Source organism: Chelonoidis abingdonii, chromosome 1, assembly GCF_003597395.2.
Source record: "Chelonoidis abingdonii isolate Lonesome George chromosome 1, CheloAbing_2.0, whole genome shotgun sequence".
Lineage (NCBI taxonomy): Eukaryota > Metazoa > Chordata > Testudines > Testudinidae > Chelonoidis > Chelonoidis abingdonii.
Window position 1 is genome coordinate 12,693,542 of NC_133769.1, and position 25,791 is coordinate 12,719,332.

A 25,791-nucleotide genomic window follows, 5' to 3' on the forward strand; every position below is an offset into this window, starting at 1 on the left:
GAGTACAGCATATGTATAAGCACATACACACACATTTGCCAGCTAGACAGCAAATGCTTCAGGGTGAGCACCTTATCTTGGACTGGGCCTTGATCCTGCAAATGTTTATGCATATAAGCATGTGAATAATCTCACTGACTTCATCGGGCTACCCATGAAGTTAATATTCAGCACATGCCTAGGTTTTTGCAGGTTGGGACCCTTGAGCCCCATAACTGAAATTAATGGAAAGTCTCCCAATCGCTTTCGCAGGCTTCGGCTCAGGCACTGGGTTTGTAAAGTGCCATGCACACCTATGGTGCTGTAGACATAATAAACAATAATAACAATAACTACATGCACAGGCAGATTTTCATTATGCCGTGTGCCCATTTGCAAACATAGAAAGTATTCACGCATGTCAACTGCATATTTAATACGTACACAGAGGTTTGAAAAATCTGCCCCTGTGGTGGACTTCATCTGGGCTTATTTATTCCTTTATAGGTTTGGCCAAATATATATTTATATATGCGCTAGGAAGTCATATATAAGTTTGGAAATATGGACTGTGTTGTACACACACCAACTTTCTGCAAGGATTTCAGGCAGTGGTGAAGGTAAGTTGAGTGAAAATGTTTCTGTGAATGTTCAAAGCAGGGAAAGTTTGAATCTTGTACAATACAATTAAAATGTGTATTTCAGTGATAACTGAATCAGACATAAACACAAAGAAAATAGGAGAGAAGAAAGAACTAAAAAATTACGCACTGTCGACATGCTCTGAATTAATTTGCTAGGTAGAAACCATGATGTAGATGGAGATATTGTATCTCGAACTAGCTCTACAGTGAGCAGAATAACCTCCAATACTGTGTTGATACGAAGGACTTTGACACAGTTTGAAAGCAAGAGTGATACATTAGAGTATAAAAATAACAGTTTGCATTATGGGGGCCAATGGAAATAACTTATGCTGCAGGCTTTTTCGTTCTAGTGATGATTATTTTATGAGGAATAGGTTTTGATTTCTCAACTTAGACGTGCTGCCCACAAACAGCACTTTCTGGGGATTAGCGATTGATCTTTCCATTTCTCAGCTTCTTTGCTTTCTTTTATATCTTCTGCTTCCCATTTTTTGTGTGTGCTCTGTAACCAAATGCAGAAAGACTTCTGCTAAAGCAATAAGCCACCAGATACATTTCTTCCTCCACCTAGTCTTTTCTTAGGCTGGCTGTGATCGGAAGTCCAAGGAAAACAAAAACAAAGTTTGGCATTCTCTCCTGTTTTCCCACCGGAATGAGCAGGGTATTCCCCCTATTGGTTTCAGAGTAGCAGCCGTGTTAGTCTGTGTCCGCAAAAAGAACAGGAGTACTTGTGGCACCTTAGAGACTAACAAATTTAGTCTCTAAGGTGCCACAAGTACTCCTGTTCTTCCCCCCTCATTGGGTGTGTTCTGCCCACAGAAATAAAGGGTCAGATCCTGAAGAATATTACTCAGGCAAAACTCTCATTTGACTTTAATAGGTATTTTGCAAGGGTAAGGATTTGGGCCTCCATCAGGAAAGCACTTAAGCTTGTGCCCAATGCTGAAAAAGAATATGCTACAGGGCAAGATTAACTGGAAATGTCCATGGATTCTTACTGCAAACAGACCTTAGGCACGCCAGTGGCAAGTTCAACTCCAAGAGCATCTTGATGCAGTTGCGCTGCTGCAGAGTTTTAAGTGTAGACTTGCCCAGTCTACTCACTCTGTCACAGGATACTTTCCTGAGCCAGGCTTTGGCCCTTTGTGAATATTATACAACAGGCATAGCCAACAGATAGCCCCTGGGACAAACAGGAGCTGTGGAGCTGTTTATGGAGATGCAGGGCCATGAACATCTTGAATAGCTGTTTGGTTCGACCTCATTCACAGGACTTATTGTTCAATACGTGGAAAGAGGCTCTTGTTAACACAGATGTTTGGGGATTGGCTATTCCATACCTGAGTGCTCAGATCCACGCGCAAATGAGAGGATTCATGCATGAGCAAGAACATTTGTCATTCATTATTTGTGATTCATCACTCATCATTTGTTATTGACTTTAAAAATGGCTAGTCATCCAATCAGAGGGCAGAAAAAGTACCAGCTGACTTAGGCTAGGTCTACGCTAGAAGAGGTTTGCAGATACAGTTAGACTGGTACTCCTGTATCAGTGCACCTCCTAGTGTGGGCACATCTTAGAAGTACTTTTGATGATCTAATGGTTTACCAAGGAAAATAAACTGTGGCAGCAAAAGCACTTTTATGCCAGGGTAACCATGTCTACACGAAGATTTTTGGCAGAATAGAAATATCATTGAAAATCACACCTCTAACCAATTGCACCTTTATTTGCAACAGTTTTTAGTGTACACTTGGCCTTAGATAACCAGTCACTCACCATGAGGAGCAAATAGTCCAAGTAAACAGGGCCCAAACAACCAACAGGTTGAAATTTCTTCACATGAACTATAGGGCAAACACTTGCGACTACTGGACACATTTGCAGAAATCAGGGCTGATTATAGAAAATAGTTGATGGGAAATTGAGTAATATTATAATAAGTGGTATATTTGAATAGATTTAAATTTAAAAAATGCCTATCCAAGGTGCTAACTGCCCTAACACATCATTAATAATACAGTAAAGTGACATGATTATTATTGGTTTATTTACGGTTGCACCTAGAGCTCCCAAATGAGATTTTCTTTATTGCCGAACATATATGCAATGCCCCTAGCTGTATTTTTTTACCTAGTCCCCCATGTAGTTCAAAGCCAATTGTTGAATTTCAGCTGTGAGACAATTCGCTGCTAAGTGTCAGTGACCTCTGCCCCCTGTACTTCAGTGATAGTCCTGTCATACTTATTGTTGCCAGTGCCTTCACGACAGCCCGGCATCCTTTGCATTCTGGAAGGGTATTTTTTGTTCCGAACATATATTTCATGGAAACATATGAAGAAACATGTGGAAGCACCTGTGTGTCAGGAAAGTCATAGTTTTTGAAGTTTCAGACAGTGAATGCTTGGAATGAATGTCTTCGTGCTTTACCCGCCTTCGAGATGACTCAGAAGAGAAACTCAGAAAGATTCATAGTTTCCAAGGTCCGAAGGGACTGGTGTAATCATCTAGTCTGATCTCCTGGATAACACAGGCCATAAGACCTCCCTGATATAATTCTTGTCTGAACTAGAGCAGTGGTTCCCAAAATGGAGTCTTCAGATGCCTGGACTCCATCCCGTGATGCAGGGCCAGAACATGCCAGAATCGTATTCTGGCACTTTTGCTGCATGGAGGATACACTTTTTGTTCTCAAAATGGTGTGCTCCACATAGTGTGACTTTCAGGGTGACCATATTTTCCCAATGGGAACACAGGATACCATGTGAGGCTAACCCGAGCCCAAGCCCTCCCAACATGTGGGGCTGGCCTAAGCCGCTCTCTTGAGTCCTGCCCCCCTCCCCGTGTGGAGCTGGCCTGAGCTACTCGCCCGAGTCCTGCCTGTACCCCCACACAAGGCTGGAGCTGGCATCACTGCTCACCCCAGCCCTACCTGCCCCCTGCGCAAGGCTGGTACTGGCATAACTGCTTGCCTGTGCCCTGGCTGCCCACTGCGCGAAACTGGCATCGCCACTCGCCCCCACCTCCATACGTTCCTTCACACCTCACTTTTGCCAAAGAAGTCAGGAGGGCTTGGACAGGGCTTAAAAAAGGGACTGTCCCAGCCAAAACAGGACCTATGGTCCCCCTAGTGATCTTGCATGAGCCATGAGAGGTCATGTTGGCAGGAACATCCCCATGCTGTTGGGGTCATTCTGGTAGTATCAGAAATGAAAAGGATTCAGAACATCTAATCAGATGCCAAAGGGGTCCCTGGGGAAAAAGTCTGGGAAACATTGATGTAGAGCACATTTTTGAGTTCAAAGAGATAGTGGTGGGAAGACTATCACCACCTGTTTTTCCTAATTTGATACTATCATGGTTATATTTTGGGAAATCCTGCTTGGCCAGCTAGATCAGCATGGTCAACTGGTCTCCTTTCCTTTATTCCATTTCTCCTTCTTGCTGCCTCTTTAATCCCTCTTACATCTGTCCTTTCTCCCACTCTCGTCTCTTCCCCTTCCCCTCCTACTTCCATCAGTCTCATTCCTCCCTTCTCTTTTTCTTCTCCCTCCACTCCTCTTTCTTCTGCCCAGGCACCATTCTCTGGTGTGTGAGAATGCTCCCTGCATTCATCGTGGCTGTGACACCCTGCAGCTCTCAGTGTGGGCCCACCAAATCTGAATCTGGCACAGTCCCAGTCCCGTCTACCTTGGCAGGTAAGCAAAAGGTGGCAACTTTGAGTAGGAAGCTGACATCCTGTCTACTACTTGGATGCCAATGGCCCATCATCCAGAGCTCTATGGCACCTTTAGGGAGGTTTTCCACAGAAGCAAAAACATAGTGTGCAACAAGTGATTCTACTCGGAGATGTAGGTGAACCTCGTCTTCCCCTCTCTCCTTCTCCATACTGAGTGACTGTACCAGTCATACACACACCAAGTAGAGGAGAGTTTACTGATCTCCAGCACTAATAAAAATACTCCTTTGGAGGGGCAAAGGCAGAGACATTTTCCTAGAGCTGCTAGTGTCTAGGTAAAGATTGTTGTTCTCTTGGCTATTCAGTTGACACCGAGTAGTTCCTCTAGCAAGGATAGCAGTGTGTCCCATGTAAAACAGTTGGCTACTGCTGAGACAGTACAGGGGTGATAAATACTCTCCACTGTACATTTCAGAGTGTCTCAAAGACATTTGCAAAGATTACTTGTTTAGGTGTCACAGCAACTCCTGTGGGTGAGTATTATTCCACTCTTAGACAGCAATATCACCCCCCCCAGCTTTATTGCACAGAGGAGAGGACATGCTAAATGCAATGGGGGAGGTGGGGAGAAGACCTTCAAGCTGTAGTAGATCTTGTGGAAACCATCTGCATAAACCTCTGAGCTATTGCAGAAGGATCACAGTGACATGTGCCCACTGCAAGATTGGTTCTTCCAAGATGATGCCTACTCCATACTATGTGGGGTTGGCACTAGAGATCTGATTTGCCCTGACTTACCTTGTATGTTTGTGGTTTGCTACCTTCAGTGTCCTGAATGCTCCCTGTAAGTTGCTGTGCTCTAGAAGTGAATGAGAGTTTAGGGTACTCAGTATCTTGTAGAAGGTGCTCAAAGCCCCAGGCCACATCTTCAGCTGGTGTAAATCTGAACCAAAGAAGTTATGCAGATTTGCCTCAGACCCTTTGTCTGCATGGGGTCTTCATAGAACATCAAGGTTGGAAGGAACCTCAGGAGATCATCTAGTCCAACCCCCAGCTCAAAGCAGGACCAATCCCCAACTATTTTTTTTTTTTGCACCAGATCCCTAAATGGCTCCTTCAGGGATTGAACTCACATCCCTGGGTTTAGTAGGCCAATGCTCAAACCACTGAACTACCCCCCAAAGAGGATAAAAAGCCTTTCTCTGAGAAGGTGGCTGTGGAAAGGAGTGGTGGGTGGTCTTGAAGGTTGGTATTTTATGAGCTGGGCTTGACCTTTTCTCTGGTATGAATTTGTGTAATTTAGAAGTTAGCAAAACATGGACCCAACACTATCAACACATAGAATCTTCCCTTCAGTGGCTTTCCATCCAGTTCACAGATTGTCCTTTGGGTCATGATGTTCTACCTCACACAATTCTCCCTACACTTTTGCATAGGGAAGTGGTTCTCAACCAGGGGGACATGTACCCCTGGAGGCACACAGAGGTCTTCCAAGGGGTACATTAACTCATCTAGATTTTTACCTAGTATTATGAAGGCTACATAAAAAGCACCAGCAAAGTCAGTACAAACTAAAATTTCATACAGACAATGGCTTGTTTATACTGCTCTATATACTAGATCCTGAAATGTTAGTACAATATTTATATTCCAATCAATTTATTTTATAATGATATGATAACAGTTAGAAAGTAAGCAAAGTTTCAGTACCAGTGTGTATATTTATGTCTGGTTTTGCAGGCAAGTAGTTTTTAAGGGAGGTGAAACTGGGGGTAGGCAGGACAAATCAGACCCCTGAAAGGGATATAGTTGTCTGGAAAGGTTGAGAAGCGCTGGTCTAGGATATAGCACAACCTTCATTTGGGTACAGCATGATCTTCACTTAATGGCTTAAAATAGTATGGTAGCGATCCTGTTGGCAGCTAAAAAGCAGCTCACTCCAATGGGGGAGCTGTATTTCAAAAGTGGGTGAAATGATCCTTATAATTAGCTTACAAGTTATCACCATAAGCCCGAGCAGGGGGCAGCGTGCCGTCATCTATGCCCTGCCTCATCCAGCTTGAAGGATCTGCCCTGCATGCTGCCTGGAGGATATTCATTGCTGTGAAGGAGGAGGCCAAATTTGCACTGACATGAGTGACTGTTTCTAGGATCTTTAAGTCAGACATCACCTGAATTCCTCCCCACATTGGATTTACCCCTCTTCTACAAGAGTAGCCAGGCTCTTGTTTGGCCCTAGTCAAGAAAGTTGTCCTGATTTGTGTCCGACTCCATAACCACGAGGAATCACCAGGCTTCAGGATGCCCCCATCCCTCAGATCCATCCTAACATACACCTGGCCTCTCCCAGGATCCCTCTGGAGAATCCACCATGGGGAGAAAGAAAGGAACGTACCACTTCTGTGTAGACACTTTGCCCCAACTACTCTTCTTGTCATTGGTGCAGTGGTGAATTCTCCACAGCCCAGCGAGGTGTAAGAAATGAGGGAAAGGTGGCCAGTACAGGAAGCAACATCATGACAAGACTCAGGCTTCATTTTCATCCCCTCTTGTTAGTGCCTTTGTTAGATTTGATTCTGAATGCACTTTTTCTGATCTAATTGTTTTTCATTCTCTGTGCTGTATCACCCTGGCAGTGTGAGGGACCAGAAAGATGCCAGGAGTGAAGGTTGGCACTGGAAGCCTAATGAGAAGTGAATCTTGAGGAAAATTTTGAAGGAGGAATGTAAGGTTGCCTGAAGCACAGGATCAGCCTAGGACTGACCCTAGGTATTTTGTCATCCAAGGTGGAAAAATGTTTTGGTGCCCGGTGAACGGCTAAGCGAAAAAAGAACAACACAATCTGCCCTCTCCCCCACAGATGTTGGCACAGATGTTGATTTGGCAACCCTAGAAATTGGCACCCCGATTTCCTTCCCCTAAAGGTGGCTCTGATCAGGCCTAGTAGGAGGGCAGTGGACTGGGAATCTGGAGATGTAGGCTCTATTCCTGGCTCTGCCACTGATCTGCTGTGTGACTTTAGTCAAGTCCCTTCTTCTCTCTGTGCCTCTGTTTCCCCTCCTACACTTTGGCTGTCTGTGTGCTTAGGCTATACACTCACTAGGGAAAGGACTGCCTCTTATGGGTATGTACAGCACCGAGCACAATGAGGCCCCAGTCGCAGCTGGGTCCTCTAAACACTAGCATAATACAATAAATAGTAATAATCTACAAAGCTAACTAACATAACATTGCAATTAAGCTAATAAGAAATCCATTTTTAAAAAAAAAAAGGAGTGAAACATTTTTTTTTTCATTAAAAAAGAAAAGATCCTTATCGCTGCTTCAGTCTTTCCAGGCAAACACACTGACAAAATGTCAGGCCCAGGCAAACCTATAATTAAGGCCAAATACAACTGCTAATAAAGGCTGAAAAAACTTGATTGAGTTTACTTCTATCACCCCCACTAGGAGCTTTCCATCAAAATCTTTTATCTGCCTTTGCAAATGCCACTTTGACATTATTTCCACTGAATAAATCAAACGTGGACGTTGCACACTCTGTCCTTGTTGCTGAGAAGATGTTCCCGCTTCAGAAATAAAGATTGTATTTGTTGTCATCGCAGCCTCTCTGACTCACAAAGCGCAGGGAGCTTTTAGAAAGAAAGAATGGGGGAAAAAATGGAGCGGGTGAGGGGCGGGGAGAGGAGAGGGAGAGAGAGAAAACGTGAGCCAGAGATTGTGGCAAGCTTTACAAATTGGCACAGCCTTATCGACAGCATTTCATGGTTTTCTGGAACTCTTTCAAAGGAAACTTGCCTTTGTGTGTGGCAGCTTAAGCTTTACTAATATTTAAAGATATATTTAAAAGTTTAGGGAAATTACTTTTTAATTCCTCTGTCTCTTCACATCGTCGTGGCCAGCGTTTACTCCGCCTCGCGGTTATTTCCCCCCCGTCAAAGTTCTGTGCTTCTCCAGTCCTCTTCGCCCTTCCACGGCAGGCATGTTGCCTGACTCCCTTTGCCTGGGGTTGCCGGAGAAGAGAATGGAGTGGCCTCTATTGTGACAGACGAGGCCTACTTTTCAGTTCCAAGGGGAGGTGCTCTTGGAGGTGCCTTGTTCCAGCCTGTTCTTTTCTCCTCCTTTAACAGAATAAATATCTGTCTCTTGGACTAATGTGGGCGTGTCTGATTTAGGGCATGTTTAAAAGTGCAGGTAAGGTGGGACACCATTAGCATGTCAGCTGATAGAGGTCAAGTCTAGAAAGGAGCCTAGAGTGGACAATGACCACCTAACATGTTTTTAAAGGGGTTAATTCCTGTCTACACTAGTATTTAGTTAGTGTCATAGCTAAAATATGCTAGCTAACATGGTGTTAAACTTGCCCTGCTTTCCGAGTCTGGACATGGCCATGATTATCATGTTTATGCTCCTTTCCTGCTTGAAATTTAATGGAAGGGTCCAAATCCTCAACTGGGGTAAATCAACATGCCTACATTGACTTCAATTCAGGAGAAACATCAGTGACTTTGTTGACTTCATAGGAACGACGTTAATTTGTGCCGGCTGAGCAACTGGGTCTTTATCTTATGTCAGTACTTTCTCTGATCCTCCGAGTATAAGCTTTGGGGGAAGATGGTGTTAGAAAGCATTAGTATCCCTCCAAAATATGTATTGAATTATATACAATTAAAATATATGTGCCCTGTAAACTACGAGTACATATAATGAATAGTCTATGTATATAGAACGACAATATTACAAAATAGTAATATCTGTATTGTGCTTTAAGTTATTAATCATCACAATGCTCCAGGGGAGCTGGAGCAATTTGTGTAGTGGGGGTGCTGAGAGTCATTGAACCGAACTGTAAACTCTCTATGTAATGGAAACCACTTCAAGCCAGGGGGTGCAGAAGCACCCCCCGCAACCTAAGTTCCAACAGCTATGCAATGCTCCATGGGCAGCTCTTACCATTGCCTGGGACCAGCTTCCAGCCTGGCTAGGGGGCGGGGCCTCGGGGGGAAGAGGAGGAGGAGCAGGGGGTGGGGCCACAGAAGTAGGGATGGAGCCTCTTGGCCTCCCCACTTCTACCACTTCTAACAGAAGTTGATCCAATAAAGGGTATTGCCTCACCCACCTTGCCTTTCTGTTAGAGTGATGTAAATCCTGAGTAATTGCCCTGAGCAAACTGGTTGCCCATTTTGACTTTACTCTGCTGAGTTCAGTGGTGTTACTCAGTATGTACGTCGCTGAACTTGAGAGCAGAATCTGGCCCCAAATCCCCACCTGGAGCATATAAGAATCAATGTGACAGGCTGCAGTGACTTACAAACACATATAGAGTGAATTTTTAAAATGCAAATCAGCATTCCCCTGAGCCACCACCATAGTCTTTGGGGTAGATATGTATTTAAGTTATTTATAAAAAGATCATTATTTACCCAGCAAACTGTGGAAACTCCTTCAGAAGCTGCCATGCTCAACTGACTTAATACATATTTAGTGTGTGCTGAGTAAAAGTGGGCACCGGGATGCAAAGCAGCATCTCAGCGTTAGATATCTCCCAGGAGATGGGGGGCGGGAGGGGCTCCATATGCCAAATTAGACAATATTGTGGATTAGTCACTTGCCAAATTCCTTTTCTTCTTCTTCTTCTTTTTAATCCAAACCATTTGAATTCAACAGGAGCCAAAAATAAAATAAAATATAAAATAAAAGCATCTTCATCCAGGTGACAGCTTTGCATTAACAATCATATGGTTTTTAAAAAGAATATATTGATCATGAACGGTGTTTGAAGAAGGGGCTGGAGAAAATACAATTCCACAACTAATGCCTTAGTGTAGCAAATTTGAGCCTGGAATAAATCCTTGCACTCAAATTCTAAACCGTCTAGAAGCAAAAAATCATCCCCCACCCCGACCCCCGCTGACCCAATATTAAACTGCAACACAGCTCCTGGCAATGACAACCAATGTGGTGTCATCTACTGCTTAGCAAGAGGGGTCTGAGCCTTGCTTCTTTCCGATTGTTCCTTAGTTAGGATGAATCCAGATTAAAAGCTAACGTCTTTCAGACTTTGCTTGGTCTGGAGCCTGTGTCTTACTCCGGCTTTGTTGTGCAGTGAGGTAGTGTGTAATTTTCTGACTCTTCCCAACTCCTGACTTTGAGACAATAATCCACTCTGTCTCCTCTTAATTAAAGTAAATAACTCAGGTTCACAATAGCTGTTCAGAAAGGCCTTTAGTCTCCTCATTCCCTCAGTGCAAGGAGCTAATTGATTTTCAGATGATAATGGTGTTTACATTAGAAAGCCCACACTACCTTCCCCTCCCACCCCCACTCCTTTTCTCTTCTTAAATCTTCCTCCTCTCATGCATATCAAATGGCCAAGATACTTCCACTGTGGTTGGTGGCTCCTACTGTGCACGGTATCACTCCAAAATACTTAACAAGCTAATGGAGTGATTGCTGATTTGCATGCCAGTATCTTGCGCCATGCATGATACACGCACACAAGACCCAGTGGAATGTTTCTTTTTCTTCTTAGCTCCATTGTCTTGGGATACAGAGTCCACAGTTACAGGCCCGAAGGCAGGACTTGGAGCTTTCGGTTGGGTGGAATTTTAAGGGTGAGCGAGCAAGGTCACTTATATGGCAGCTTAAGTAAAAATGAAAATATATGGAAATGTGGAATGCCTGTTGCAGCAAATAGAGGAGTAAGTCCAAACTGCATGGGCCTGAACTGGTGTGTAAAACAGCACATGTGGTTCATATGCCCAGACAGAATGCCTTATATACATACGTTATATGTGAGTGCGGAATGTGATATATGAAAAGAGTAAATTTCATAGTAAATCATACAAATCTCATATCAAAGAAATACTAACATAGTGCTTCTACAAAACACACACACACACACACACACACACAGCAGGTCTATCCTGTGCACTGAGACAGGGGTCTTGTGATCATGTAAATAAAGACTGTATCATACGGCATATACACAAGTGGGGCAAATTAAGATTGCACAGGCCACAGGCGTTGACTTTCTAATGTGCTGGGGAGTGCTCGACCCTTGGCTCTGCACCAGGCCGCGCCCCCACTCCAATCCTTCCTCCAATGCCCCGCCCACCTCTTCCCACCCCCACTTCACCCTCACTCTGCCTCTTCCCACCCCTTCCCCTCAGCCCACTGTGCCCTTGCACCTCCCCATCCTCCCCAAGCCTCCTGCATGCCGGAAAACACTGATTGCGGTAAGTCGGAGGCACGAGGAGGGACAGGGTAGGCGCTGATCAGTGGGGCTTGCTGGCAGGTGGCAACCACTGGGGGGCAGAGGAGGAGCTGGAGGTCTGCCAGTGGGCACTCAACACCCACTATTTTTCCCTGTGGGTGTTCCAGCCCAGGAGCACCCATATAGTTGGCACCTATGGCACAGGCAACCTTAATTTTATCATGTTCCAAGTTTTCAGAGCTTGACTTTGCAACCTTAACAATGTTTTTTAAATTTAGGATTTATTTAGGGGGGAAGAGTGTGCTCTATGTGTGTGTGTGTGTATATATTCCTGGTTGTGCCACAGACTTCCTGTTTGACTTTGGGCAAGTCGCCTGATACCTCTGTGACTAAGTTCCCAGCTATAACATGGAGATAATAATATTTCATTTCTCCCATTCCTTATTTTATCAATTTAGCTTTTAAGCGTTTAAGTGCAGGGGCTGCCATTTAGGTTATGTTTTCACAGCACCTAACACAATGGGACATGATCTTAATCAAGTCCTGTAGGTGATCCTGTAATAACAACAACACCTATTTTGGTTATTTATCTGTTCATTATTTATGACGTGCCAATACATTGTACAAGATGTAAATAAATACATGCTCCTTTCCCTGAGGAATTTGGAACCCAAAAGGCAGCCCAAGAACAAAGAAGGTGGTCCTTGGAGGATGGTGACTGTTTACTTGAAGAAGGTTTTTGTTTGCTTTTCTATGAAATGGGAGTGTTGATGACATGATGTTGACATGGTTCATTGTTTGTCGTCCTTGCGGAATAAGTAGGTTGTCAGGCAGGAGGGAGCCTGGCACACTGGGGTGTCTTAAGGGGCTTACACTCCAGTCCATCACCATAGTATCAGAGCATCAGGATAGAGATTTTTTTCCTGGAATATGGGTGGTGTGGAAGAAGGCTTAAAGACAAGACCCATTTACTGCCCCTCCTCCCCCTGGAAAGAGACTGGTGCTATTGGCTGGGTTTGTACTTCACGATGGGGGAGCTGATACCCCGTTGAACAGTACAGCCTCTGCCAGCCCTGCTCCGCAGCTGCCTAAGGTTTGCAGCCCCCTGCCTCCCAAATTATGCCCCTGTTAAAAATTAGGCAGGCATGGCCCTTCCTGCCCCCAGTTCCAGCACTCCTGTGGAAGGTATTGTCACAGCCATGTCATGAGCTGCCAGACCTAATAGTCAGAACCAGAGTCTGCAGTCGTGAGACAGGAGTCAGGATACCAGAAGCTGGAGGCAACTAGAGATCAGAACCACAAGGCAGGAACCAGAATCAGGCTGGATTAGGATACCAGAGGCAGAAGCCAAACTGGCAGTCAGGAACCATAGGGGAAGATGCTATGAGCCAAGTCAGGTCTGGATGGCTGGAAATCAAGCTGCAGGAGGCAGGGTGGAGCCCAATCGCTTACACAGCTTCCTCTTCCAGCTGCTGGCTTAAACAGGCCTCGGGGCAGAGGCTCACACTAGGGCTGAGGCTGCATGGGTCCCAGGTAAGCCATTGTTAGCATCTGCCAGGTGGAGGGTTGGAGTGTATTTACTCTCTTTAGGCCTTGGTTTGAGATCCAGGGGTCATGACAAATACAAGCCTTCAAGCTTCACATTGAAACTCAAGCGCTTGTACCTTCTACCAACAATCATTGATCCAATAAAAGATATTACTACAGCTACCTGGTCTCTCTCATATCCTGGGACCTACACAGCTATAACACTGCTACAAACGTCCCCAGCGGCCTAATGGGTGAAGCATTAGCTTTCTAAACCAGAGATTGTGGATTCAAGGGATGAAACACTACTGCAAACTAGGAACAGAACTTGGATCTTAGATTCCTATTCTGGTTTTGCATTTAACTAACTAACCAACTATCTATAGTTTCAAGAACTAATTAATTTAAATACAGCCCTCCCAATATTTATGTGGGAGAGGGAGACCAAACACACCTGAACTCTGGGGAAGTTCATATCCAGAATGTGATCTGAACTGTGCAGCACCTCAGGACCATTCCCGCTGCATGCTTCCTGGATAACACTGAAAACCTGGGGAAAGAAAGCTAGGGTGAACAGATGTCCCGATTTTATAGGAACAGTCCCAATATTTGGGGCTTTGTCTTATATAGATGCCAATTATCCCCCACTCCCATCTTGATTTTTCACCCTTGCTATTTGGTCACCCTAAAGAAAGCGGAAGGCTAAAGCTCAGCAGCTGAGCTATCAGGTATTGCCCTGTAACACCTAGCCACAATGGGCTTGGCTAATGAACTAATTCCAGGCTTAGCTCTGCGCTTGAGTTGGATTAAATCAAGCTCTTTGTATCTATTGGTTTGTTATTATCATATTATTTCACTATAGTGAATATACTGAATTGTATTATTAATGGTGTACTAAGGTGCCTAGAGATTTGAATGATCAATTGAATGATCTATCAGTTGAAATGTGTTTTGGTGTGGGGGAAGGAAATGTGCTGATGTGTTAATTGATTTATACTGGCTAGCTTCTATTATATTCTGGGCCAGATTTTCAGCTGGTGAAAATTGACATCAGTGGAGTCTTGGTGATGTGGCAACCCCATTTTCTGACCTGGATTAAGTGTGTGTCGACAACATCCAGGGCTTTGTTTATCCTTTTACGTGGGGATTTAAGATCAAAATTTAAATAAATGAAAATCAGTTTTAAAGGATAAAGTATTTTCCACTATTTCACATATTTAAGGATCTCTGTCGTGTTCATTGGGCATGAAATTCCACTTTGATTCGCTCCTACCAGCTGTTCAGGAACAAGGGCTGCGGCCTTGAATAGGTTTCATGTTCTCATTACAGGGGCATCAAAAACTTACTAATAACAGGTCAGGTTTAATTGAGTACAGGAACAAGAAGCTGAATGTAGGGTGGCCAGCTGATTGTTCCTAGCCCTATGCTCAGAGTTTAGGGATTTCATTAAAGCTTTTACGACCATTTGAAACAATATTTTCATTCATGCTACAGAGTCCTTATGTGGCAGCTTAACAGAATATTGGGCAGTGTCCTGTGGCAGACAGAACTGCTTTAGTTTAGCTTTTCTTTATTAATGTTTTAACATCTTTATTATGTGTTAAAGATGTTCAAAGCAAGAAATGAAACCTAGAACACTTAGGGTCATGTTCTTCCCTGGCAGAATAGGCCCTAAATCAGGAGCTAGGAATCAAGAGGGAACGTGGTGCTCTGCATACTGTACTGGATGGGAACTCAGGAGACCAGGATTCTATCTTGTGTGACCTTGGGAAAGACACATCACTGCTCTGAGCTTCTGTTTCACCTCCCATGCTTTGTCCCTAGGGCAGGGACTATCTCTTACTATGTTTGTGTACGGTAGCCACCACAATGAGTCGCTGACATCAGCTGGGGCCTCTAAGTGTAATATATTTCATAATAATCAAGACTGGTGAGTCTATCCCAGTTCTCTGGTGAATGCCTAAAATGAAGGGCTGGTGCAAGTCAGTGAGTTAGATCAGCAGAGGATTTGGACCCTCATCTCTATGCAATAACAGATCACACCAATGTACTCTTCAGTACCCGTTTAACTCTTTGCCCTTCCATAGAACCTATCATGAGGGGATCTCGGAATGTTTGATTAACGTGAGGTGGGTAGGGATTATCCTTTCCATTTTATACAACAAGCTCAAAGCAAAGCACCTGAGAGTTAAAGGTTAACCGTTGTCAAACATGGGTGCCTAAAGTTTGTCTCCGTCCTATGTCCATACTTAGGTATGTAAATAAACAGTTTGATTTTTAAAAAGGCTCAGCACCTGCAGCTTCAAGTGATGTCACCTTTAGGAACTGGAGGGTCACAGCTCCTCTGAAAAGCAGCCCATTATATGGTATGGTTAAATGTGAGTTTGAGTTCAACACTCACTTTTACAAATTTTGGCCTAACTGGCTTGAACAAGGTCACATGGATGGTCAGTGTCAGAGAGCTGGGAACAGGCGTGGGAGTCATGATGCCTGATTTTCCACTTTTGGGTCAGATTCTGGCCAACCCATGGGTGAGTGTACAAAGGGGCAGGGACCCAGTGGGACCCAGTGATCTAGCCCTCAGCATTTATTCACTCCTAACTCAGGAGAACTATAAGGATCATTTTCCTGAACTGAAGCTGAGCAAGGAGAACCTCAGGAATTGATCCTGTCACAGCTAGTATTAGAGTAAAGACTAACAAAGGCGCAAAAGAACTTTGTAGTTACCTTGATCACAACTGCCTCTAAATTGTTCCTTCAGCCCCAGAAAGGTCCCTCCTCAATCAGTTGGACATCAGTCTTTATTCCAGCTCATCCTTATGACTTCCCAGCATGCAGGGCTGGCGCAACCATTAGATGATCTAGGTGGTTGCCTAGTGTGCTCACATTTGGGGGGCGGCGGCCACCCCGGTCATCGGCAGTATTTCAGGGGTGGGACCTTCTGCTGCCTAGGGCACCAAAAAAGCTGGCGGCACTCCTGCCAGCATAAATATTTACATCAAAGCACAATGGGCATGTTCATCACTGGTACAATGACACTGTCTTTGGCTGTGTTACTCCAGGGATGAATTTGGCCCAAATGCTTTGGAATCCTTCCTTAATAAGTGGGAACCTGCAAAGAACTTCCCATCTCATCCCAAGGGGCTAACAGAACAGTATGTGCTTTATGCGTGCCAGGGCAGCAATGCAATCTAGTGGTGGATGGGGAGATTCTGCTGTGGATGCTGGGGGCAGATGCCACATGGCCTGGAGCAGCCCCCTTCGTCTGGGACTCCCTTAGAGTCCACGCTGGAGCAGTAGCTAATCACCCTTTGCTCCAGGCCAGCCTGGAAGCTGGGCAACACAACTCCTAGGGATCTGTGGTTGGCCAAGTCCCTGGCTGGCCAGCCCCCTGGGCTCCCAGGATCCCTGGTTGTCAGGCAGCCCAGGAAGCCAGGGAGTTAGGGAGCAAGGCAGCCAGCCGCCCCGTCCCCCCAGTGGGCAGCAGGAGAGCTCAGGCAGCCATCAAGCTGAAAACTTCTGTTTTGGTTCTCCTGAAATGGATTTTTTTCATCTTTCCTTCCTGTGAAAAAAAATCAAGTTTTTTCCCTCCCCCCACTCCATTCTGAGCCTTGGTCTACACAGGGGGTGGGCAGGGGGAGGGAAGACCGATCTATGTTACGCAACTTCAGCTACGTGAATAACGCAGCCGAAGTCGACGTACTTAGATTTACTTACCGCGGTGTCCTCACTGTGGTAAGTCGACAGCTGATCCCCCATCAGCTCTGCCTGCGCCTCTCACTCCAGTGGAGTACCGGAGTCGACATGAGAGTGCTCGGCAGTCAATTTATTGCATCTAGACTAGACACGATAAATTGACCCCTGCTGGATCAATCGCTGTCCTTCGATCCAGCAGGCAATGTACACAAGCCCTGATTTGGAGTGAATTTTTTTTTTTTTTGAAATATTGAAATATTTTTGGTGGTGGAAGACCTCATTTCTACACATCTATAGAATTCCCTTTATCTTTTCTAATGTGACAAATGTTAGCCCTAGGAGCCAGGACTCAGGAGATCTGGATTCAAATCCTGGCTTTCCTGCAGATTTCCCATGTGTCCTTGGGTAAATCAGTTAATTTCTGTACCGCAGTTCCCTATCTGTAAAGTGAAGGTAACAATACTTTCTTACTCCCACCCTTTGTCTGGTTAGATGATGGCTTTTTGTGGCAGGATGTACAGCACCTCGCACATTCTCAGGTGTGCTATCATAGTAAATAGATCTCGACTGGGACTTTCAGGCGCTGCCATAATAAATAATACTGTAATTATTATTGTGGTTGTGCTGGGTACATTTCATACTTGTTTCACTTGCTGTAGAAAGAGTAACAAATTTATGATCCTTTTTATTCTTCTTTATAGTCACTAATACGCCATTGAACAATCACTACATTTAGAGCAGAGAACTCTTACTGTATTTAAGACAGGTCTGAGAAGTTTATTCAGGACTCACTCACATAGAAGTCTCTTTCATACCATACCCCCTTTGATTGACTACTTGTGCATTTCCTTATTTGTTTTCCTTTGGGGAAACCTTTAACTACAACCTTTCCCAAACTTCTGTTTGCCTCTAGAGAGTCATAGAAAACCAGCGACAACATTGCTCATGCTGCAATTGTCTCTCTCTCCAGCCTATGTTAGTTTGGTAGGCACCAGTTCAGTTGAGGTGAAAAGGGGAAGGGGAAAGCAATAGGTATTGTACCACATGCCAAAGGTTAGAGCCAACCCATGCTGGGAAAGGTTAGCTGTGAGATCCATTGGATTAGGTCTGTTTGCAGTGCTGTATGTAACCTTGACATGCAATCAGCAAAGTAAAATATTCATTATTGCCTGACTGTCAGCTGAAGACAATTTCAATTATTCTGGCATTTCAATGGATGATTAAGAAGCCCTTTAGGCTGGCTCATGAGATTAGACTTAAAGGCTCTGTAAATTCAGAAAGTTGCAGTCAGTACATTATCTGGCAGGCAGCTGTGGAATATACTATTGCAGGAAAGGGGAAAAAAAAAGACAAATTGCTATATTGAGGTTGTGGTTTTTGATATATCAATTTACAGCTTTAACATATTCATTTGTGAAATAATTATTTTGGGTTTCTTAAATCACCTTTAACTGCACAGACATGAAATTTCCAAATTACAGAACTTCAAAGCTCAGTGCTTCTTTTGCTTAGTGCCTAATTTCGACCAGGCGACCCCAAAAATATACTGCCAACAGAAGAATAAATTTTTCTAAAAGTTATTCAAATATTGTAATATATGGTTGTTAATCAGAAAACTCTATTAGCACAAAATATTAATACTATCCCACCAGGATGTGATCTGTGCCTCTTTTCACTAGGTGCATGCTGATGTGGTAATTAGTGGTATTATTTACCGCTCTTGGCTGATGTGGAATAATGATAATAATTAATCATAATAAATATGAAATAATTAATGTATATCATCCAATCTTGCTTTTATCGAGCATTCCTCTGAAAGGATCCCAAATAGCAGTAACAACCTTTGCAAACAGCAACGTGGACGCTGTTCTGCTTCCTCATTTAACTGAGCCCTCCTCTCCGAGTCAGGACCACACACAAGTACTGTGAGAAAGATGACACAGGGCGGTTGAGAAGGATGGACTTGTGGTTAGGGCACTAACCTGAGACTCAGTAGGTCTGGGTGAAGTCTAGTCAGACTCAGTAGGTCTGAAGCACCTGGCACTGGCCACTGTCAGAATACAGGATATTGGGCTAGATGGACCTTTGGTCTGACCCAGTATGGCCGTTCTTATGTTCTTATTGTCTTCAGTAGGTTTGGAGTCAGGCTTTAAATGGTGGAATGTGCAGGCCAGAATTTTCAAAAGTGACTAGTAATTAAGGATTCTCCATTTTTTTGTGAAGAGTGTTTCAACCTGTGGTGCCTCAAATGCTGATCATCCCCCTTCTGAAGATCAGACCCCTTTAAGAGGTCTCAAGTCAGAAGAACCCAGAATCATAGGCACCCCCGCTCCACCTCCGCCTCGCCTCCGTCTCCTCCCCTGAGCACGCCGTGGCTTTGCTTCTCGCCCTTCCCTCCCAGCGCTTCCCACCACAAAACAACTTATTCGCAGCGGCAAGTGCTGGGAGGGAGCAGGGAGAAGGAGGAACACGGCATGCTTGGGGAAGAGGCAGAGCTGGAGCAGGGATTTCAAGAAGGGGTCCAATAGGGGCAGGGAGGGGGCGGAGTTGGGGCAGGGACTTTGGGGAAGGATTTAGGATGGGGTGGGGAGGGAGGTGGGGCGAGGCTGGGGTCAGGGACAGGGGCACCTGGAAAAGTTGGCACCTGTGCCCAGAATGACAAGTTACTTTTGAAAATCTTGGCCAAAGACCCCTATATTTATTATACCCTCAGCATACATATAGGATTGTGTATAGTACAGGGGTGGCCAACCTGTGGCTCCGGAGCCACATGCGGCTCTTCAGAGGTTAATATGCGCCTCCTTACCTAGGCACTGATTCCGGGGCTGGAGCTATAGATGCTAACTTTCCCATGTGCTAGGGGGTGCTCACTGCTCAACCCCGTGCTCTGCCCCAAGCCCTGCCCCACTCCACCCCTTCCCCTAAGGTCCCTGTCCCTTCCCCTGAGCCTGCCATACCCTCGCTCTTCCTCTCACCCACCCATAGCCTCCTGCTCACATGAACCAGCTGATTGTGGTGGGAAGGGGGAGTAGGCGCTGATTGGTGGTGGCTGCCAGCAAGCAGGAGACTCTGGGAGTGTATGGGGGGCTGCTGACATATTACTGTGGCTCTTTGGCAATGTACATTGTAATTTCTGGCTCCTTCTGAGGCTCAGGTTGGCCACCCCAGGCTAGTGTATGGTATCATTTTTCAGGTGGGATTTTGACCTATATTTTAATAATCAAGTTTTAAAGTTAGATACAATGTTTTGTGTTACCGATTCCCTTGAAATATTTAAAATACTCTGTTTTCTATCTTGGTTATCAAAGCTATAAAGAGATTCTTAAAAAAAAAATCTGTAGCAATTTACCCCACAGTTGTGCAGCTTTCTACTTTTTGAGAACATTTAACTAAAATGAGATGAGAGCTCTGTACCCTTGGAACCAGTGTCGTGTTTTCCCCCCACTGCTGATCTACATAATTCAAAACAAGGAAATATTAGCAGGTAAAACTTCAGGGTGAAAACCTTTGCTGTTGGAAATATTTGCATTTATCTGCTGTAAAGCAGATATGCACATTTTTATACTTCCTCATTCTAGGTTTGTTAAAAAGATCTTTGAAATTCAACAGCTTCCATGTAAATGTTATCGAGGTTTCTTTCCCCCTGGTTCACAGGATTTCACTTTTATAAGATGGGTTAAACTGAAAATCTGGATCCCTGGACATTGGTGATCATTAAAATCTGAATTTAAGTCTGGATCTGAAATTTGCAAATGGCTCCTATCATTATGGCCAATTTGAACATGCCTCCACTCAAATTGAGGGATGTATTTGAAATGTAAAATCTAGATCTGGATCTGAAATTTCCCCAAAGTCCTTATGTTTATAAAAGACTGAACCAAACCCTCCAGATCTAAATACTCCTGAATTAAGGAGTATTCAAAATCCTGATCCAGACTGGGATTTTGGCCATTTAAATCTATCACTACTTTTGTCCATATTGTGTGCTGACTGACCCAGCTTTATCAAGATCGTCCTTAAATTATCCCGTTTTAAATGATTTATCAGCAATTCTGGTTAACTAGTAAAGTGTCCCCTGAGGCCTTTTCAAGAAGGCGTTTATCAGCCAATAACAGGGAATTCAAATTCCTCCCTTCCCTCTCCCTGTTTACAAAACTGAATGATCCACCAGGGACAATTTCTTGTCTTTCACAATACCAGGGTAATGCCCTTCATTACAAACACTGGAGTTTGACTCCAGATCTTTATAGTACATTGCACTGATATATTTTCTCATGGGAAAGACTGGGCGAGTACAGGCAAGCATCTGCTATTCTTAAGTGAGCCGATTTAAGGCTGGGGAATTTGAAAAGACACTGGAATAGAGTTTTAATGCTTCAGATGATAATACAAAGTGACAGTTTTCAAAAGACTTGTTAAAAAATTACTGTTATTTTGAAGGCTTGGGGAACTCATTCCAGAATTTGACAATAGATGGATGGCTAACCATATTAATCCAACTCAGAGCCCCCTCCTTCTTCTTTTTGGACTGGTTTCACTGAACCAGTTAGATTGCAAGAGCTTGCTTCAATATGGTTAATGCTCCAAACCACTGTTTGAATTTTATACTAATTAGGGCCAATCCACTGACATTTTTTTCTGTAATGCGAAGACTTGTGCCAGCAGTAACTCAGTGAAATTTAACATAAAAGCAAGATAAAACAATTAAAGTGGCAGAATATTTGATTAAGTAGCTCATGGATTTATAGTCGAGTAAATTGAAATTGAAGGGACAGTGAATTTTTTTTTAAAATGGCAGCCATATTTTATGCTCATTATCAGAGACTCAGGGTTCTTTGTGCTTTTGTGATTAAAAGTACAAGTTTAGGGGTAGAAATTCTGGGATTTGTTACTCTTGTCTTTTTTTCTGAGTTTTTTTTTTTCTTTATACTGTAAAATATGAAGGTTCCATTGAAAAGCCATATTGAGTAAATATATTGCTATCCAACCAGGAGACGCTTGACATCACTTAAACAGTATTAATCCTGACAGATGCAAAAAACCCAAACACACATTTTCGTTTTGGTGACAGAGATTAAATCCTTCCTTGAGGGTTTAAGGGCTGGAAATAGAGTAGAATGATAAGGAAGCGTGATGGGTTGTAGCTGACATGCCTGGACAACAAGGGGTTAAGTCCAAATAGGGTGACCAGATGTCCTGATTTTATTGGAACTGTCCCGATATTTACTTGTTTGTCCCACGTCCCAACCGATGTTTGGTCGGGACACAAAATTGTCTCGATATTTTGCACTCAGGCACACAAGCAGAGGGGGCTCGTGCCCCAAACTCAGCCCCGGCCCCGCATTGATTCTGTCCCCTCCCTGCCCCATTGGATCCCTCCCCAAATCCCCGCCCTGGTCCCACCTCTTCCCCAAGCACGCCACATTCCTCCTCCTTTACCCTCCCTCCCAGGCTTGCGCGAATCAGCTGTATGACGGCACAAGTACTAGGAGGGAGGGGGGAGAAGGAAGACGTGGCAGACCACTCAGGGGAAGTGGAGGTGGAGGTGAGCTGGTGTGGTGTGGGGCAGGGCACTGCCGGTGGGTGCTCTGCAGCCCACGCCCCTTCCATATCTCTTATCTGGTCACTTTAAGTCCAGGTCAGTTTCCCTTTCCCCATATAGCGCTGCTTAGGTGAATTAGTAGCAATTTTGTGGCTACTTGGGAGACAGAAAAGAAGAACCCAGGATTGTGATTTCAATCCTTAAGGGGGCCGCTTAGGCATCTCAGGCAAAAATCTGTCTGGGAATTGGTCCTGCTTTGAGCAGGGGGTTGGATTAGATGACATCCTGAGGAATCTGAAATGGAGTCGTCTTTGTGACTGATAAATTTATTTTACTTCTTGTTATTAAGATGTTCCCTTGAGGAAAAGACTTTGCTGACTGTGACCATGTGTTTCCCCTGCTGAGGCATTCCACCAAATAACACAGCCCTGTCCTGTACTCTTCGCACTCCCAACATTCCTGTTTGAAGCCAGGGGCTAAATTCTGAAGCCAAAGGGAATTTGGGATGTACTGTGTGAGGAATGCAGTGTTGGCCTTTATGATGTTGCATCAGACACAGTGACATTATGGAATAAAACTATAATAATAATAACACCCGGCTCTTCTAGAGTGCTTTTCATCAGTAGCTATCAAAGTGCCTTACAAAGCAGGTCAGTATTATTATCCCCATTTTGCTGACGGGAAAACTGAGGCACAAACATGACTTGTTCAAGGTCATCCAGTGGCAGAGCCAGGCATAGAACACAAGCCTTCTGAAACCCAGATCACTACTCCAGCCACAAGGCCACACATGTGTTTTATATCTCACTTCTTGTTTTGGCCCTGACCATGCAATATATTGAGGCCCTGATCCTAACGCCCTCCTGCAGGCATATGTTCCCATTGCAGTTCTGTTTAGGTAAAAATGTCAGGAGCTTGTCTTTAGTGTGTTAATACTGCAACATTAATCCAGGCCCTATAAGCAGATAGTCATAATACTCTGTCATTTATTTATATGGCCTCCTTTGTGTACTAGCAAAGTCCTTCACAATCTTTTTAAATGTATTTAGCCATTCAGGAACAACGCTTTGAGGCAAGGAAGTGTTATTATCCCCATTCTACAAACGGCGAACCAAGGTTCAGAGAGAGTAAGCGTCTTGCCTAAGGTCCCTCAGGAAATCGGTTGCAGAACTAGAAATCAGATGCACATTGTCCAAGTCCCAAATCTAGTGCTTTAACCACAAGGCTGTCCATCTCCACTGAGTTAGGGGCATTGAGCATGAAAGACCAGGCCTCATGTGAGTATGTTATACATGGATGTCGTTACACCTGAAAAAAGCTCCCAAGGCCCTCTGGAATACGTCCATTGAAATAACATATGTCGCTCCACATAAGGAAAGATACTGTCTTTGCAACAACTCATAAGAATTAATGTTGTGATGAAATATACACCCATCTCCCAGACTGTACAGCTTGGCCACTTATTCATAACATCTGTATCTGAATCTCGGAAATTCAAGTGTTCAGATTTAGTTTTCCAGAGTGGCTCGCTATAGAGACGGAATCAAATTAAGATGTTTCGACCTGAGTCCAGCTGCAAACTTCCCAAACTTTAAGACTGGTGCATAAGGGGACTTGTTTGGTTCTGAGGTTCCAGTCTGGGCTCAGCACTTGTTACCGTGACCAGAGTCTGATAATTTTACTCTGCATTAGAGGCACCTCACTCATTGATTTCAGTGAGTCTGCGCATGGTGCTGGGGGTTACTCAGCCTGATTAAGAGTGTTAGGACCTGCACTGAGACTGTGGGCTGCGCCTTTAAGCGGCACAGCAGAGAATTTGTAGCCCAGGTGAGTGGAGACTATGGTGGTTTTAAGCCACAATGGGGCCCTCTTCTTCCTGGGCTGCTCCAGAGCCTTCATTTTAGAGCCTCTCTGGGATTGCCCTATGGGCTGCTGCACTATATGCCATGGCCCCACCCTGGAGACATCCCTTTCATCCCCATGCCGCCCCACACATACCCCCATTATCAGGGCTTGTGAAAGGTCCTCTGAAGGCAGCCGTCTTCTGCAGTGCCTGTACTGGGGAATCCTTCGCTGATTGACTGTGGGCTTTTAGGAACCTTTACGCTGCTCTGGCCTTTTATGTGATGTAAAGGGGCTGCAGTAATGATAATTAAACAGTTTTAAAAGGATAATTATCTATCTGACAGACCAGGTGGGTGAGGTAATATCTTTTACTGCCCCAACGTCTGCTGGTGAAAGAGACAAGCTTTCACGTTTACACAGAGCTTTTCTTCGGGTCTGTCTGCTCACACACACGCGGGAGTTTTAAAGAGTAAATAGCTGCAGTAATATAGACCAAAAGGGATAATATGCCGTAGAACAGCTCACTGTGGTAGGGATTTGACATTATTCCAAAAAGATAAAAATGTGTTTTTCTGAAAGAAATATAGAAAATAAGCACCGTGATTAATCAGGATAAGCTGGGGAAAGGATTTCTGTTGTTTTTGTTGTTTGAAAGAGCAGTCACGTTTTCCAGGAAAGTAGTTGATAAAAGCAAAGGCGTGAGACAATGCTCCATGTATAAACCAACTTGATTTTAGTCAGGCCCTGCAAACGATGATATCAGCTTCCCTTTTTTGTTGGCGTTCCTTTTGCTGCCAAGCATCCTCACCATGGAGTTGGGGACTCTAAGCCATCTGTTCAGCCTTTTAAAGGCCTGCTTTTCAATAGCAGGACTACACTCTGTGACATTTCTTCCCACTGGTACCTTTACTTGGGACATCTGCTCGAAGGTCAGTCGAAACAAAAGTGCAGCCTCGCAGACATCAGGCAAAATGGTGCCAGGGGCAGGGATGGGAAAACGGGACAGGGCCTGAAGAACATGACATAATCTGCACCAAAATCCTGACCTTTTATATAAATTGCCATTGGCCCTCATCCTCCCAATGCCATTTTAATGCATTTCACAGTGGTGAGATGTGTGGAGAATACATATCTCAGTTTCTTTACTGGCGACCCAGTCGACATGAATTAGACTCTCCTAATGAAATTGCCTGAAAAAGGATGAGATTTTAAAAAATAATTTGGGGGGTCTTTTTATTTGCTTTCTGAGCCTTTAGGAATCACTTGCTTCATATTTTCAGGCTTTTCTCTGAAATGATGGTGGTTAGAAACTTTATTTTTGCAGTGAAATTGGAAATTCTCACATAAACACATTACTCCAAGAGCTAAAACTTCAAAAAGTCACAAAGGGGTTGTCTACAGGGCCCCCTAGTTCAGATTACAGTGTTGTGAATTGCATCATGCAGCCAAGTGTTGTGCTGTATCTCTCCCGAGTGGTTGCTGCTAGCGCAAACCAAAAGGTGCCTAGCTTGCATTACATAGTCCTCTTCAAACTATAACTGTGTTATCACGAACTAGGTACCTGTTAGTTTGTGTAGCAGCATCCACATGGGAGAGTTACAGCATAACACTTTGGTGTGCACTATGGTTCACACCCCCCATAGTCTGAACTACAGGGCC